General features: G+C 38.1%; 1 protein-coding gene across 2 annotated transcripts in view; it reads right to left on the bottom strand.

The window, feature by feature from the left end:
* frmpd3 (FERM and PDZ domain containing 3) overlaps window positions 1-16205 on the bottom strand; it is a 131460-nt gene that overhangs the window by 58325 nt on the left and 56930 nt on the right. For both annotated transcript variants that reach the window (XM_034305796.2, XM_053235653.1), the window contains exon 2: window positions 14008-14079. The gene's annotated coding sequence lies outside the window, so the exon portion shown is untranslated. The remainder of the gene's footprint in view (window positions 1-14007; window positions 14080-16205) is intronic.

Here is a 16205-nt window from a genome sequence, read left to right as displayed (position 1 = left end):
GCTTTCTCACAAAATTCAGTGCTTGAACCTCACCAAGCTGAATAAGAACTAAAGTTGTCATTGTATGCTGAAGTCAAATGAGTTCAAAATCAAATTTTTTGGTCATGCACACTTGGCCAGAGAGAGAGAGCTTTCAACAAGATGATGAGGCAAACATCCAAATCAACACAGAAATGGTAGAAAAGAAACACAAAATCAGTAGTTTGTAATATCTCAAGCCTGTAGTCTGAATTGAAGATGGAAGTCCACATGCACAAACCCAACAATATAAATGAGCTTCTATATAAATTCTATATGAGATCTCATGGTTCTATATAAGTTCTCATGGTTCCCTTTCCAGTGTCTGTCTCAGGTCCTGACCCAGTCCTTGTCTGTGGCCATGATCCTCTTCTAAGTCATGTCTAAATCTCTGGCCCAGTCCCGGTACCTCATATCCAGTACCATATAGCTGTCTCTGTCTCTGTCTCTGTTATAGACCCCACTCTGGAACATGTCTTTGGCCTTGGTCTAGGTGGAGCAATTCCAATGCATGTACTGCCCAGATGGTCCAGCCTTCCTCAGATTTATTCCTGTTAGTGTGTGTGTGAGATATGCATTAAGAGCATGGCTTTCTGTCAAGTCCAGTCCAGTGTCTCATGTGTCCTGTGTCATAACACTAACGTAGCCTTGTCATACACCTGTCATATCTGTCATAAGTCATCATAACACTTGATGTCCAGTAATATAACAGTTATGCTAACATATTAATTGTTATTGTAGTTGTCATCATGTTTGCTGATATAACAGATTATCACATGGTAGTTTTTGCTAAGTGTGTTCTAATTAATATAGTCCACAGAGAGTAACCCAAGCTCAGGATCAAGCCAAGCACCCTGGAGCTGCAACACTGCAACACTGATCACTGTAACAGTATGCACCCATTAGTTAGTTAGTTAGTTAAATCATTAATTATACATAAAGGCTCATAATAATGAATCATATCTATCTATATCTATATCTATCTATCTATCTATCTATCTATATATATATATATATATAATGTTCTAACTTAGTGCCTATAACCTATAACATCAGACTGCTCCCACCCCAAGTCTGGGTTGTCATGAAAACTGTTTCTGATTTTATATTTTTATCTGCCCTGATCTCATCTCCCACAATGCTTGCAGTGAATATATATATATTTTTAAATATACAAAAAATATAAAATATGTCTGGTGTAAAAATTCTTAGAAATATAAAACTCAAGTGCACAGTCAGTCACATCAACCCCCGACCTATGTGCTGTGCCATGATCACTCATGATTGGTGGAAATACCTGGCCTGTGCTTAACTACAAAAATGTATGTAAATCATTGATTCTTACTCTGTAAAATATTGCAGGGTAGTTTTTGTTTAATCATTTGTTCAAGGTTTTGAAAAACACAGCAAGCAAGGGCGTAAATCATAGTAAATTAATAGCAGTGGAAATTAATGTAAACTATTTCAGACATTGATGCATTTTCACTTTTTTCAAAACAAACAAACAAAAAAAAACCTTAATCAGTTTTTTAATCATTTCTTTCGTTGAGTTTGTAAATATACAATAATGGACTCATGGGATAACATTACACCCATGGATAATACACCACTGAAACAGAATCAAATACTGGAGTGTATCCAGGGTTCATGTGGAACTGCTGCCAAGTACATCCAAGGCCCAGGATTCTCTGCTGCTGTAGAGCTTTGATACTCACAAGAAGCCATGTCTTTTGGACAGACTACTGAAAGCTCTCAGTAAGGCTCTTGAACTAGGATTAAGCTTATTGCAACAGGCCTAGACTTATTTTAATCTAGATTTAAATGATTTGAAACACCCAGGCCATTCAGAAATCCCTCGGGGTTCGATTTATGAGAAATTGGAAACTAAGCGATAAAGATTCTTCTCTTAGCGTCAAAGATAAAAAGCTCTTAAAGTGAAATAGTCTTTGTTGGTCTTTAGTCTCACTCTCTCTCAAAATAGTCTCTTTTTTAATAGCCAGTATTATACTGCTTGAAATCCTATTATTTAGTAAATAAACTATGCAATGACTACAATGAAGCTAATAGGATAAGTATGCAGTTACAAAAGTGAGGTCTGTATGCCTAGAGCTTTTTTGTGGTTAATAATAACTGTTGTATTTTGCATATGTGTTAAATAGTGTAAAACAGGTAGAGGATGAGCACCCTTTATTTTTGATGTCTATTTTCTCTTGTTATGGCGGTTGGGGGGTAGGGTAGAATATTGTATTTTTTGTTTCTTTTATTTTAGGTTAGTTCACCACCCCCAAAACTTGGTTATTCTTTTTGTTTGTTATTTTGGGGTGCAACTATCTCAATAAAACCACACTGATAGTCTAATAAGTGTTCAGTGCTTTGGTCAGGCAGTAAGCAAGAGGGACTCCATTCTTTCAATCACCCTATCACCCAATCAGTCCACCCTAGACAGGCTGTAAGATGTATGTTAACAGATGTTAAGAACATTGTTTCCTCTGCCTGTATAATTACTGTTTTAAATGAAGTTTTCCCATAACAGAAACAACTTACAGTATTTTATTATTAACTGTTTTTGACACATGATTATACACTTTGTTTTATGCTATGTACTTCTGTTTCTATTTTCTTTTCCTATGGAAAGCGCCTTGAGAGGCCTTTTTAAAGGTGCTACATATAATATAGTGTTTTATTATTATTATTATTATTATTATTATTATTATTACAATATATGCTCTTCCCTGATGTTACAACCCAGATAAATAAATAAATAGATGAAATGGGTGGGGGTGGAAATTAAAAAATGGAAATATTGGATGAAATACAAACATTAGAGAGAAAGAAAAAGAGCTTCAAAGGGAAGAAAGACAAAAACAAACTGAAATATCTTCATATACCAGCTATATGTACAGTAGCTATGCTTATTTTCTTGTCAATAAATTATCTATTTGGTCAGTTTTTTTATTTGCATGCTCATAACAAGTCTTTACATTCTCCGTTTTTTTGCTGCTGCACTCTGATTATTCAATTCTTATTTTTACGTTCTTCGATAATATCTGCATTTAGTTGTATATGTATTGTCAACCAAATAAATCCATAAAAAGAATAATAAAGAAGAAGAATAAAGATGAATTGTAATGTTCTTTTAGATATGTGCAGTCAGGCATTGAATTAATTACAAATTAATGTGAAGGCATTCATTTATATGTGCTGTTTCTCTTGGTTTCATTCCAATTTTATCTTTTTCAGTGTCCTTTGCAGGCTCAGCAAGCGCAGTCCCGTAGTGGTCATTAATAATCATTAATGCAGACTAGCACAGGTGGCTTTAATAAAATGGTGTTTAATTTAATTTGTGCATCTACAGTCCAGAAGTAAGGTACCTGAAGGTAAAAGAAGTTAAATTGTGTGTCAGGAAACCAGTATCTGAGCACTGATGAACTTTTCTGGAATAAAGTCTGCTTATTGTAGATTAAGACCTTCTTTATCTTTATCTAAATGCTATTGCTCTATTGCTATGGTTTTGAATATTGAATATCTAATTTTTGGATAATATAAGCAATTTCAAATACATAAAGACATAAAATACATAAAATACATAAAGTTATATTGTATATGTATCAAGTCTATGACTCTCATTCTTATATAACATACATACACTGGGTTGCCAAATTAGATATACCTATTATCTAGTAAAAAAAAAAAAAAAAAAAAAAAAAAGGGTAACTCTTTGCAAGCACACACAATCACTATATTCCTGTTGCCAGAATACCAAGTCATATAGCTCCAGAGGTGATGCTAAAATAGGTAGGTTGAGGTTGTGTTGGACTGCAGGTGCCCTCAGGTCTGTGTTTACTGCCTACACACAGGCACACTTGTTCAGGAATGATATTTTTTAGAGATATCTAGGAGAAAAAGGAACTAAGGAAAATTATCTGTGCTGGTATCTTCTCTGATCTCTGCTGCTAATATAGTAGTTCTTGTGTGCACGCACACATTTTCTTCAATATTATTCAATATTATGAGTTGAATCAGACTTGAACCAGACAACCCAATGCATTAGGTCTCCAAGTTTGATGTTGAGAACCATTGTAAATACATTGCAAGCATTACTGAACCTTACTTTGGAAGCAAACTTATATAATAAAGTTTTTATTGTTGTGCCTGAAAGTTTATCCCTTTACATGTATGTTTATGAAATACTTATTTTAAGTCTTTAAGTTTGTCAGTTGCCCCACCAGGGAAAATAAGACACTGGACTTGCTGTATGCCAATATCAATGAGGCATATAGCTCTACTGCACTTCCCCCACTGGGAAACTCGGACCATAACCTGGTGCACCTGAGGACTCTGTACAATCCTTTTGTACTGAGGAAACTGTGGTGACCAAGTCAGCCAGGAAGTGGTCTCATGAGGCTATGGATACTTTGAAAGGCTTTGAAATAACTGACTGGGGTGTTCTTTGTGAACCCTATGCTGAGGACATTTATGGTCTAATGGACTGTGTAATGGACTACATGAACTCTGTATGACATTGCTGTACCATCTAAGTCAGTGCATTATTTTGCAAACAGTGGTGACCTGAAGGCCTTGCTGAATAAGAAGTGGGCCTTTATAGCTGGTGACAGGGATGGCATGAGGAGTATACGTAGGGAGTTGAAGGCGAGGATTAGGGAGAGTAAGGAGGACTATAGGAGGAAAATGGAGAGCAATCATCAGAAGGGTAAGGTGAAAGAGGTGTGGAATGGGATGAAGAATATGTGGAATGGGTGTCAGGCTACAAACTGTCCTGCAATCAGCAGGCAGAGGAGAGTTGGATTAGGGCAAATGAGCTGAACACCTTCTTTAATAGGTTTGATATTGGGAGATTCACAAATCCATCACTAAGGACATCTCTGCATGAGTACTCTTTGTGTCCTCCTCTGCCCCCAAATGATGATCATTCCCTGCTATGTCACCCTCCACCTCCTCACCTAGATCTCTACATCACCGCTGACCAGGTGAGAAGGGAGCTGCATGCAGGAAAAGCAGCAAGCTCTGATGGTGTCAGTGCCTGAGACTGCAGAGGATCCCAGTGCTTTGGAAATGTTCCTGGATTGTTCCAGTACCAAAGATCAATATCCCCAGGGAACTGAATGACTACAGACCTGTAGCGTTGATGTCACACCTGATGAAGTCACTGGAAAGGGTTGTTCAGAGTCACCTCAGGGCACATCTGGGTGCAGCATTGAACTCCATGCAGTTTGCCTATTGGCCGCATTTGAGGATGCTATGATGTACTTACTGCACAGAGCTTACTCAGACCTGGAGACCGCCTGTGAGAGTCATGTTTTTTTTTAACTTTTCTAGTGCCTTCAACACCATCCAGCCCCACCTGCTGAGTGCGGTGCTGTTGGACACTGCCCTCGTGTCCTGGATCACTGACTATCTGACCTTCAGGCCCCTGTACGATCAGCTACAGAGTCAGAGTGGACTGTATGCAGCACAGGTGCTCCACAGGGGACTGTACTTGCCTCCTTTCTTTTCTCTTTGTACATCTCTGATTTCAGGTATAATTCTGAGACCTGTCATCTGCAAAAGTTCTTGGATAACACTATTATTGTGGGGTGTATTACGGAGGTGAGGGAGGAGGAGTACAGGAACTCCTCCTGGTGAACAGTTTTGTGGACTGGTGTCAGCAGAAACATCTCCAACTAAACACCAGGGAGACAAAGGAGCTTGTGGTGGATTTCCGGAAGATAAAGTCCCCTCCAGCTCCTGTTACCATCCAGGGTGAGAACATTGAAGTAGTTTACACCTACAAGTACCTGGATGTCAATCTTTGTGACAAGTTGGGATGGGAAGTGAATGTGGACAGGCTATACAATAAGGGCCAGAGCCAGAACTTCCCGAGGAGGCTGAGGTCCTTTGGTGTGAAAGGCCGGCTGCTGAGAACTTTCTATGAGTCATCTTTTATGCTGTCATGTGCCAGGGCAGCAGCACTTCATCAAAGGACAGTAACAGACTGACAAGATCATTAGAAAGGCCAGCTCAGGTTAGCTCAGGGGTTAAACAGGACACAGTGGAGATGGTGGCAGAGAGAAGGATGCTGGCAAAGGTGTCAGTGATCATAAAGAAACCCTCCCACCCACTCCATAAACCACAGAGGAGTACACTGAGTGGCAGATTGCTCCTGTCCTGCTACAGGAAGGAACGCTTTTGGAGGTCATTTCTCCTGGCAGCCAAAAGACTGTACAAATCTGCACTCTAATCCATCTTTTTCTCCATGCATCTCCGTACGTCTATGCATTGTCTGCATTGGACATAATACAGCAAAAGTAACTACCACATCTATGGATAATAACACATCTGTGGATAACTAACCCATATGTGGATAATACTGTACACATAACTATTACACTGTAAAGGACTGCAACACAATATACTGTACTTCTTGCATCTTAGCATAGCTATAGATGTATATGATACATACTATATAAGTTTACTATTTATATTATATCTATGCTATGCTACTTTTTTATATTTTTACTTTTAAATTTTATCTGATCTTATACCATCCCAACACTATTTCATGCAAAATGTGTACACAATGTATCTAATTCATAATGATGTTGTTTCATTTCATACTAATAAAATAATAAGAAAAGCTATGCTAACCCTGCTAACCATGGCCCTTAGTGGTCTCATTAATCAGATCTAACTCTGAAATGGACAGACATTAAATCATCTACTTTAAATAGCAGCAAACCTCAGTTGTTTGCAAAGTCTCCCAGGCTCTCCGAGCCATTAGATCTGATTCGAAGCCTTTAGATCCGATCAATACTCTGGTTTTGACTTAAAGTTCTGCATACTTTATAAGTTAGTCCTGGCCTAGTGTTATCTGTTTGCTGATCATCTGACCCTGTGCCTGTTTATCACTCTGAATTAGCCCTTTTCACTTGTATGCCATGGTCTTTTAATAAACCCATCTGCATTTATAGCCAAACCCTGTGACCATTCCTTGTATGTGAAGATGGACTTGGTTGATTCTGATTACCAAGTCATAATCTTTCAAATTGACTGATGAAAATTCTTAATAGAGTTCTAGCTCTATCTATGTTACCTGGTCTGTTGGTACCTAAATAAACCATTGTCTCTAAATGGCTCCCAAAATTAAGAGGGTAGTACTTTTATCTATTCTGCATGATCCACTATTGAAAGTTGTCTATGAGCCTGCAATTGCCAGCTACAGTGGATATAAAAGTAATGTAGTAGTGAAGTAAAAAAATTACGCTAGGATAAATCATGTCAGATCTTTTCCCACCTTGAATGTGCAATTGCTAAGTATACAAATAAAGTGAAAAACAATCAGAAACCTTTTGGGAAAAAAATTAAAAAAACTTACAACAACCTAGTTGCATAAGTGTGCACACCTCTAAACTAATGCTTTGTTGAAGCACTTTTTGATTTTATTAAATCACTCAGTCTTTTTGGGTAAGAGTCTATCAGCATGGCACATCTTGACTTGGCAATATTTCCCCACTCTTTCTTGCAAAAAAACATTCTAGATATATCAAACTGTGAGGGCATCTCCTGTGCACAGCCTGCTTCAGGTCACTCCACAGATTTTTAGCTGGATTCAGGTCTGGCTCTGGCTAGGTCATTCAGTAACATTGATCTTCTTTTGGTGAAGCCATTCCTTTGTTGATTTGGATGTATGCTTTGGGTCACTGTCATACTGAAAGGTGAAATTCCTTTTCATCTTCAGCTTACTAGCGGACACCTGAAAGTTTTGCACTAAAATCAGCTGGTATTTGTAGCTATGATTCCCTCTATCTTGATAAAACCTGCAGTTCTCACTGAAGAAAAGCAGCTCTAAAGCATGATGCTGCAACCACCATGCTTCATGGTATGGTGTTCTTTTGGTCATGTGCATTTTTTTTTGCACCAAACATACCTCTTGGAATTATGGAATTATTATACCTTTTGGAATTGGTCTCATCAGGCCATAACACATTTTGCCACATGGTTTGGGGTGATTTAGTTGGGTTTGGATGTTTTTTGTGAGAAAGGGCTTCTGTCTAGCCACCCTGCCCCATAGCCCAGACATGTGAAGAATACGAGGGATTTTTGTCAAATGCAGAGAATAATCAGTACTTGTCAGATATTCCTGCAGCTCCTTTAATGTTGCCATTGGTCTCTTGGCAGCCTCCTTGGTAAGTTTTTGTCTTGTCCTTTTATAAATTTTGGAGAGACATCCTGTTCTTGGTAATGTCACTGTGGTGCTCCATTTTCTCCACTTGTTGATGATGGCCTTCACGGTGTTCCATGGTACATCTAATGTTTTGGAAATTTTTTTGTACCCCTCTCCTGATCGATTCCTTTTGACAGTGGGACCCTATACAGGCTTTGTCAGCTCTTTGCAGACCATGACATCTTCAGCGGTCAGATGAAACCAAGAAGATGTCAAGAAAATCCTACAGAAGCAGCTGGTCTTTAGTTGGGGGTTAATCAGAATAATTTAATTGATGACAGCTGTATGATAATTACTTTTGAACATAAGACTGAATGTGCTTAGTTCATTCTAATCTAAAAACATCCCCAATTATAAAAGGTGTGCTTTTTTATTTTTCCTTTTATTTTTTGCCAAAATGTTTCTGATTGTTTTTTACTTTATTTTTATACATTGTAATTTCACATTGAGGGTGGGAAAAGTTCTGACATGATTTATCTTGGTTTAATTTTTCTCATCATAAAAAACGTGCCATTTTAACAGGGGTGTGTAGACTTTTTATTTCCACTGTATTTCTAGAGATGTCAATGCTTGTCAACATTTTGCTGCAGATGTATAAAGATGATGCTGTCTGAGTGAAATAGACATTTTCTCTTTCGTCAATCCAGATACAATCCTTTCCATGCCTCTGTTTCTATGAATGTGCTTGTGTGTGTGTGTTTGTGTTTGTGTGTAATCTCTAACATATTCAATTTACAAGCCTACTGACATAAGATCCATGGAGCGAAACTGCCATGGAGTGTTTTGGGGTATGTACAGACATCCAGTGTCACGAAGGCCAGCCTCTCCCCAGAGAAGAAATGACTTCTCTTCGCCTTCAAGCTCGATTCCCTCTCACTAGAGAGTAGTCTTTAAAATAAAAGTGCATACATTTTCTCATCAGTGTTGCTCTGCTGTGGTTTGTCTAATCCCTATTTTAGGGCAAGATTAGAACGCTCAAAAGAAAAAGCAGAGACATAAATAATTAATTATCATGTGTGAGGGATATAGCAGTTAATTAAGGTGGCCAATCACCTGCTATGATGTCTCATTAGGGACGCTGCCATCTCCGACAATGTTTGTAAAGACTGCCATTCCATTTAGGTTTCAAACCAAGAATTATCTGGAACCAGTACTTAATTTGTAGTGTCTGCAGCTGTTTTTTCTTTTAACAATAATAATAATAATAATAATAATAATAATAATAATAATGATAATGAAGTGATCATTCTTTGTCACCTCCTTTCCAAAAATACCATCAGCTTATTTCCATGACGATCACTTTTTTAAATAATAATCATAGAGTATCAGTTACATGTGCTCATCGATCATTGTTTTTCTTAAACAAGTATGCAAATGTAATCGGGCAGAAGAAGATGGAGGCAAAGAAGGTATCATTTCTGTTTCTGAAACTTGTTAGCCTCAAAATTCTCACAAAATTCAACCCTGTGCCATATGCTCATTTTTGAATTTCTAAAGGACACTGAACTGCCATAGATGAGCAGAGCTAATTTTGCCATCGGGAAGAGAGTGTAAATTACATAACTGTGGAGTAATTTGGATAATTAGTTGGGCTAAGAAAGTCTATTATTCATTGGTGTGCATGTTGTAATATTCATATTATGTGGCTTAAAGGGCATAATGTACTTTGTTAAGACCCAGTGTTCGAAGCTGTGTGCAGGTTGTGAAGCTTAACACATTGGAAATGTTCAGTTGGCTACTCCGGTCTTCCCACGGCATCAAAAGCAAAAAAAAGCAAAAGTTATGCTTGCAATCCCTTATTGGCCCAAGGTCTTTAAGAGGGCATTAAACACTACTATGTTACATGAAGTGCTTGGAGCACTGTTGTGCCTGAGTTCTGAGACCTGAGTAATGTTCTGAGATCTATATCTCCATGTCCTCTTGCTGGATCACCTCTCCACTGGCATCCTGGTATCTTATGTTTTACAAATTTATGACACTGCTATGATTGCCAAACTAATAAAGGAGCATGGATTAAAGATTGTACTAAATTGCATATTGTGACACAAAAATATATTTCAGAACACAGCATTATTTTTCCACTATACAGTAAATGCAGCTTTTTAAGGTTAAAAAGTCATCACACCTCGTAGAGCATTTACTGTAGCCCTTTCTACAACTGCACTTAGTGAAAGGCCTTTTTAATTTAAACTTTAACAATTTTTGGGAATAAGAGGAATCCTAAAAGTCCTAATTCACGATTTTCTTAAAAGGTTTTACATTTGAGCCAGAGCAACCTTTAGTCTTAAATGCTGTCATGTTGAATGGCAGGATAATTCATCACCATAAAGCAAAAGCCCTTTACAAAACAAATCAACAGCAAAAGCTACCATATTTCAAAACCTGTAACAAAAAAGAGAAACGTTTCATTGCATATATCAGCCTTATTTATTTATTTATTTATTTATTTATTTATTTATTTATTTGTTATGGCAAGCTAAATTATGACAAAGTGAGCTCAATGCTTTTAAGGCTGAGAAAGTGAATACTGCACATCAATAAACACATTCAGGCATTGCAAGTAGTCAAATTACTGAATGCATTTTGTTAAAGGAAAAGAAGCATGATTACACCTATGCATGCATCCTAAAAAGCCTCACAGCTTTCTTTTTTTTTATCAAAACATCAGAGCTAGGCACAGCCGCTGTGAAAATCTGTCAGCACCTCAGACATCAGCTGCCTCGGGGGAACCAGAGCTGAATGTCAGAGCTCAGCACAGCCTGCTCAGGAAGATGGCCTGAGAAAAACACATGAAATGTTTGGAGATGGTCTTTGTCTGGAGACCTAAGATATGAGATAATCTGCTGTAGCTGACAATTTTTGTTATTTTAAGGGTGTGAATGCTGTGTTGAGTAAAACCTCTATTAGTATGACTCACTTAACCCTGATCATATTACCCAAAGTAAGGAAAGGATAAGAAACTATGTAGGAATAAGCTTAGGTTTGATCATACAATTCCTCTCTCCACATGGCTTTTATGGAGAGATGCTTAAACATCTCCAGGCATTCTGAATGTAGCAAAACCCACATAAACAGCATAGCAACAAAATTCATCCATATTTGTTTAAAGAAGCAGTTCTGAATGAGTTGCCAAAAATGTCCAGGGTCCCTTTTCATGTATAAATACTGTACAATAAAAAAAAATGCCATTAATAATTTGTCAAAAGTGGGGGATTTGTTATATAATAATACTCCAATACAACAGAAAGTTGTCAAATGACCCTTCATTTTTTTCAGTGTTGCCCACCTTAAAATTAAGTAAACAACAAAATATATTTTATTTTTTAATGTCTTTTCATTATTTGATTATTGCAAAGGTCCATCAGGGCTTTGTGTGTGTGTGTGTGTGTGTGTGTGTGTGTGTTATTTGCAATCCAATCTGTAATGGGCAGATGTGAGTACACATTTTCATTCCAACCCAGCAGGATTCCCACCTGATTCCACCTGTTTAATCAGCTGATCTTGTGTTTGAAGTGACTATCACATGTGACTCCTGCAGACATTTTTGAGTATTTTTGTTTTTGGATTGTTTTCTTTTTTCCCTTACTGCAAAGTATTTGCTTTATGCAAAAATGCTTACTTTATTGTAGTTATAAGGAATAAAACTTGTATTTTTAATAAAGTAACTAACCAGTGAGGAAGTAAACAGTAGATCGTTTCAGTGCATCTTTCTGGTAAGTACACCTGTAGTTCATCAACTCCAGTTTTTTAACCATAATGGCTTCTGTATCAGATCCTGTGTTGTGGCTTTTTGTGGTCAAAATAAAAAAGTTATAAAATAAGTAAATTGTTTACCTGGCAGCTCGTTGAGAAAGGGAAAAGTTTTCATAGACTTTCACAGATTTTAAAAAGTTTCATTTGCTCTCTCTGGTCTGTTTAGTGAAGTGACAACACGCTTTGTTAAAAAATGTGAAGCACCAATGTGAAACAAACTGTAACCAAACTGATGTTTCTTATTTACAGGGGTGGAAAGTAATGAACTACATGTATTCTCATTACAGAGCATGAGTACATGGGTCACTGTAACAGTACTTTTTTGAGTATAATTAAGTCATAGTATTTTTACTTCAGTTTTTTAAAAACTAAATTATTTAACTCAATGTCCAACCTGTGGAAACATGTACATGAATTCCATTAGCTAGCTGAGTGAGCTTACACTAGCTAGTCAGATCTTTGGATGTTAAGTTAAGAAGTTTAGATTTACATTATTATATTTATGCCGTTTGGCAGATGCCCTTAGAGTGAATATATGTATTCAAACAGCTTTTTTGACTACGTTAGCTAGCCAGCTAATGTTACCTTTCTATATACTATTGATAGTTGAAGTGCTGTCCACTACAGCACAGCTAACTTGGCTAGTGAACATAACTGTTCAAAAATGTATTGCTCAGATATTGAACATTTTCGGATTTGTTAACTGTAGACATGTACAAAAAAGTCATTTTCACTAGGTTACTTATTTACACATACTTGAGTAATCTTCTTGATCACTACTTTTACTTTTACTCGTCAATGTGAACGTATCACTAATGGCTAAGCATTAAAAGTTAACGCCATTTATTCATGCTAGTTGCTTATCGGGGCCTTTGTAAGCAAGGAATGTTATGTAAGTGGACCTTCACAAATTTTACTTGAATTTCCCTGCTGTAGTGTGTATGACTATAACATTTGTAACAAGAATTTAGAAAATCTTTAAAGGAAGGTCCAAAACCATACATCAATGAAGTTTACATATCAATGGAGAATGCACAGATGTCCGTGAGATAACAAAGTGATCTCCACCATTAGCTTTTAGCATTCTGATTGTTTATCTTCTTGAATAAAGTATTCCTGATGTGGGGAATGTGATGTGTCAGTGCCTGCCTTGCAGATCACAGAACATTAACTCCCGCAGTGCCCACTCGTGCACTTGTGGTACACTATGCTCTCAAAGGTTTTCTGTAGCAGGTCTGAAATCTCTTTGAAAGTGTGCAGCTGGTGGCACTACTCTCCCTCGCGTGAATGAGGAGCTGTTTTAGTGAGAGGGAATGTATGCTGTGGGAAGTAATGATCTGCTGTTAAGTATTTGCAGGGAAATGAATTGGTGTTTGTTTCTGCAAATCAAAAATCTGGCCTATAAGCTGGAAACCAATGGCTGGTTGGGCATGCAAAAAAAAGGCTTTTGATGTATTGGAGAAGCCAAGACAGACGACAGACACAGATCCTTGGGTACTCTTCTCGTTTTGCCTATTGAAGCAAAGGCCACATGCTGGTAGATCAGCTCCATTTATCTGCTGCACAAATCGCCTAATCTCAACATAAAATTTTCCCCATAGGGGGCTGATGCTAGCTATCATCTGTTCAGGCTTGATCTAGCCACTTAGCCATTGATATCACAATGGTGGGAAGTAAGGTAGAAAAAGCACAACCTTCTGCATAGCAATATCAGGCTTGACTGAAACTGAAGAGCTTCTGCATGGCCAAGCAATACCATAAATGTGAAGCTAGATTGAGTGTGCTAACATTGATGTGTGAGTCATTTTAAATGCACACTTAGTGGGAAGTGATGACAGAGGCGAGCAGAAAGAAAATAATCCAGTGGGTTATTTTATTTTATTTTTTAACTTTTGGCTAACATCTGTGATAAGAGTCCAAGTCTTAATGCAGGATGCTGCAACCTATAGACTCCACCCCATGCCAAAGATAAACATACACTTCACAAAGTAGAGGAGATGTCTGTCAGGACTTACGGTTTCTCTGGGATTTGTGTACCAGATAGATTATAGATCTTCCCAGGTCCTAGTTTCCACAACACCAAGACACTGCAAAAGACAAAACATACATTTCTTTAGAGGTTTAAAATCAAAACTGGAAAACCCTGGAATTAATTAGATAAAGCAAACAGGCTCTGATGTATGCAGTATGCGGTCATTAGGTAATGCAATGAAATTCAGAGAGTTCATAATTATGCAATGTGTCAGGGAACATCAGGCAAGAATTTGTAAACATACGGTCATGTTAATGGGTCACATAAAGCGGATCACTGCTAATTCTGGCATGGAAACGAAATTATTTCAATTTATTATAACGTAAACCAAGATCACTAATGTGATCCCATTACACAAAGATGGACAATCTATTGCAATGTTCTAACATTATTGTTAGAATATTGCAAGACATGTTTAATGTTTGTACTTTTGTAAGCCATTTTATTTGTATGGTACCTTATCTTGTGAAAAGAATCAAATACAATATAGCTTCACAGACATCACATAGGTAATACTATCCAAATTGGGTAGGCTTTTAGGATTTGTGTGAGTGTGTGTTTAATTTAGTGGCAAGATTCAGATATATTCATAGAAAAATACAGTGTACAAACAAAAAGAAATTGGCTGGTAAGTTTTATTGACCGTCTTGGAGAATCTGCAGCAGTTCTTCTGGAGACTTTGACTGTCTTTTTTGCATGTAAAACCCAGCAGCCTGGATTATGCTTTTTGTCTGAAAAGTGGTCTGTTGCAGAATATGTATCTTTCTTTACTGACATGCAAACATTTTTCTGTAACATTTAATTTTTTTGTTGGAAAAATATGATCAGAAATATAAAATGTCTTTGTACTTGCATTTTGTGTTTTTTAAAATCTAGGTTGCCTAAGACTTTTGCACAGTACTGTATACTGTATATGTAATATGGCCAAAAGCATGTGGACACCTGACCATCATACCCATATGTGGGTTTTCCCCAAACTGATGCTACAAAGTTGGAAGTGCACAATTGTATAGAATGTCTTTGTATGCTGTAGAATTAAGATTTCCCTTCACTGGAACTAAGGGGCCCAAACATGTTCCAGCATCACACTGCCCCTGTGCACAAAGTGAGGTTGTGCCAGGCCTCCTCACCCAACATCAACGCCTGACCACACTAATGGTCTTGTGGCACAAATCCCCACAGCCACGGTCTGTTCACACGACTGTCTTCAGTGGTAATTGTCAGTAGTGACAATATACACTGATCAGCCATAACATTAAAACCACCTGCCTAATATTGTATAGGTCAACCCTTGTGCCACCAAAACAGCTCTGACCCGTTGAGGCATGGACACCACAAGACCTCTGAAGGTCTGCTGTGGTATCTCGATTGGATTGAGATCTGGGGAATTTGGGGGCCAAGTAAACACTTTGAACTCTTTGTCATGTTCCTCAAACCATTCCTGATCAATTTTTTCAGTGTGGCAGGGCGCATTATCCTGCTGAAAGAGGCCACTGTCATTAGGGAATACTGTTGCCATGAAAGGATGTTCTTGTTCTGCAACAATGTTTAGGTAGGTGGAATGTGTTAACATCCACATGAATGCCAGGACCCGAGGTTTCCCAGCAGAGCATTGCCCAGATCATCACACTGCCTCTGCTTGCATGCCTTCTTCTCGTAGTGCATCCTGGTACCATCTATTCCCCAGATACATGACGTACACGCACCTGGCCATCAACATGATGTAAAAGAAAACGTGATTCATCAGACCAGGCCACCTTCTTCCATTGCTCCACGGTCCAGTTCTGATGCTCACGTGCCCCTCGTAGGCACTTTTGGCAGTGTGGCAGGGGTCAGCATGGTCAGTCTGACTGGTCTGCAGCTACGCAGCCCTATACACAACAAGTTGTGCTGCACTGTGTGTTCTGACACCTTGCTGTCATAGCCAGCATTAACTTTTTCAGCAATTTGTGCTACAGTAGCTCTTCTGTGGGATCGGACCAGACGGGCTAGCCTTTGCTCCCCATGTGCCTGAGCCTTGGGTGCCCATGACCCTGTCGCTGGTTCACCGGTTGTCCTTCCTTGGACCACTTTTGGTAGGAACTAACCACTGCATACCGGGAACACCCCACTAGACCTGCTGTTTTGGAGATCCTTATGCTTGCCCATAATATAATATAAAGTAAACTAGTGTTAATTTCC

The sequence above is a fragment of the Pangasianodon hypophthalmus genome, chromosome 7 (assembly GCF_027358585.1).
Source record: "Pangasianodon hypophthalmus isolate fPanHyp1 chromosome 7, fPanHyp1.pri, whole genome shotgun sequence".
Taxonomy (NCBI): domain Eukaryota; kingdom Metazoa; phylum Chordata; class Actinopteri; order Siluriformes; family Pangasiidae; genus Pangasianodon; species Pangasianodon hypophthalmus.
The sequence above is the reverse complement of the archived record's forward strand: the minus strand, read 5'-3'. Positions and strand labels throughout refer to the sequence as shown.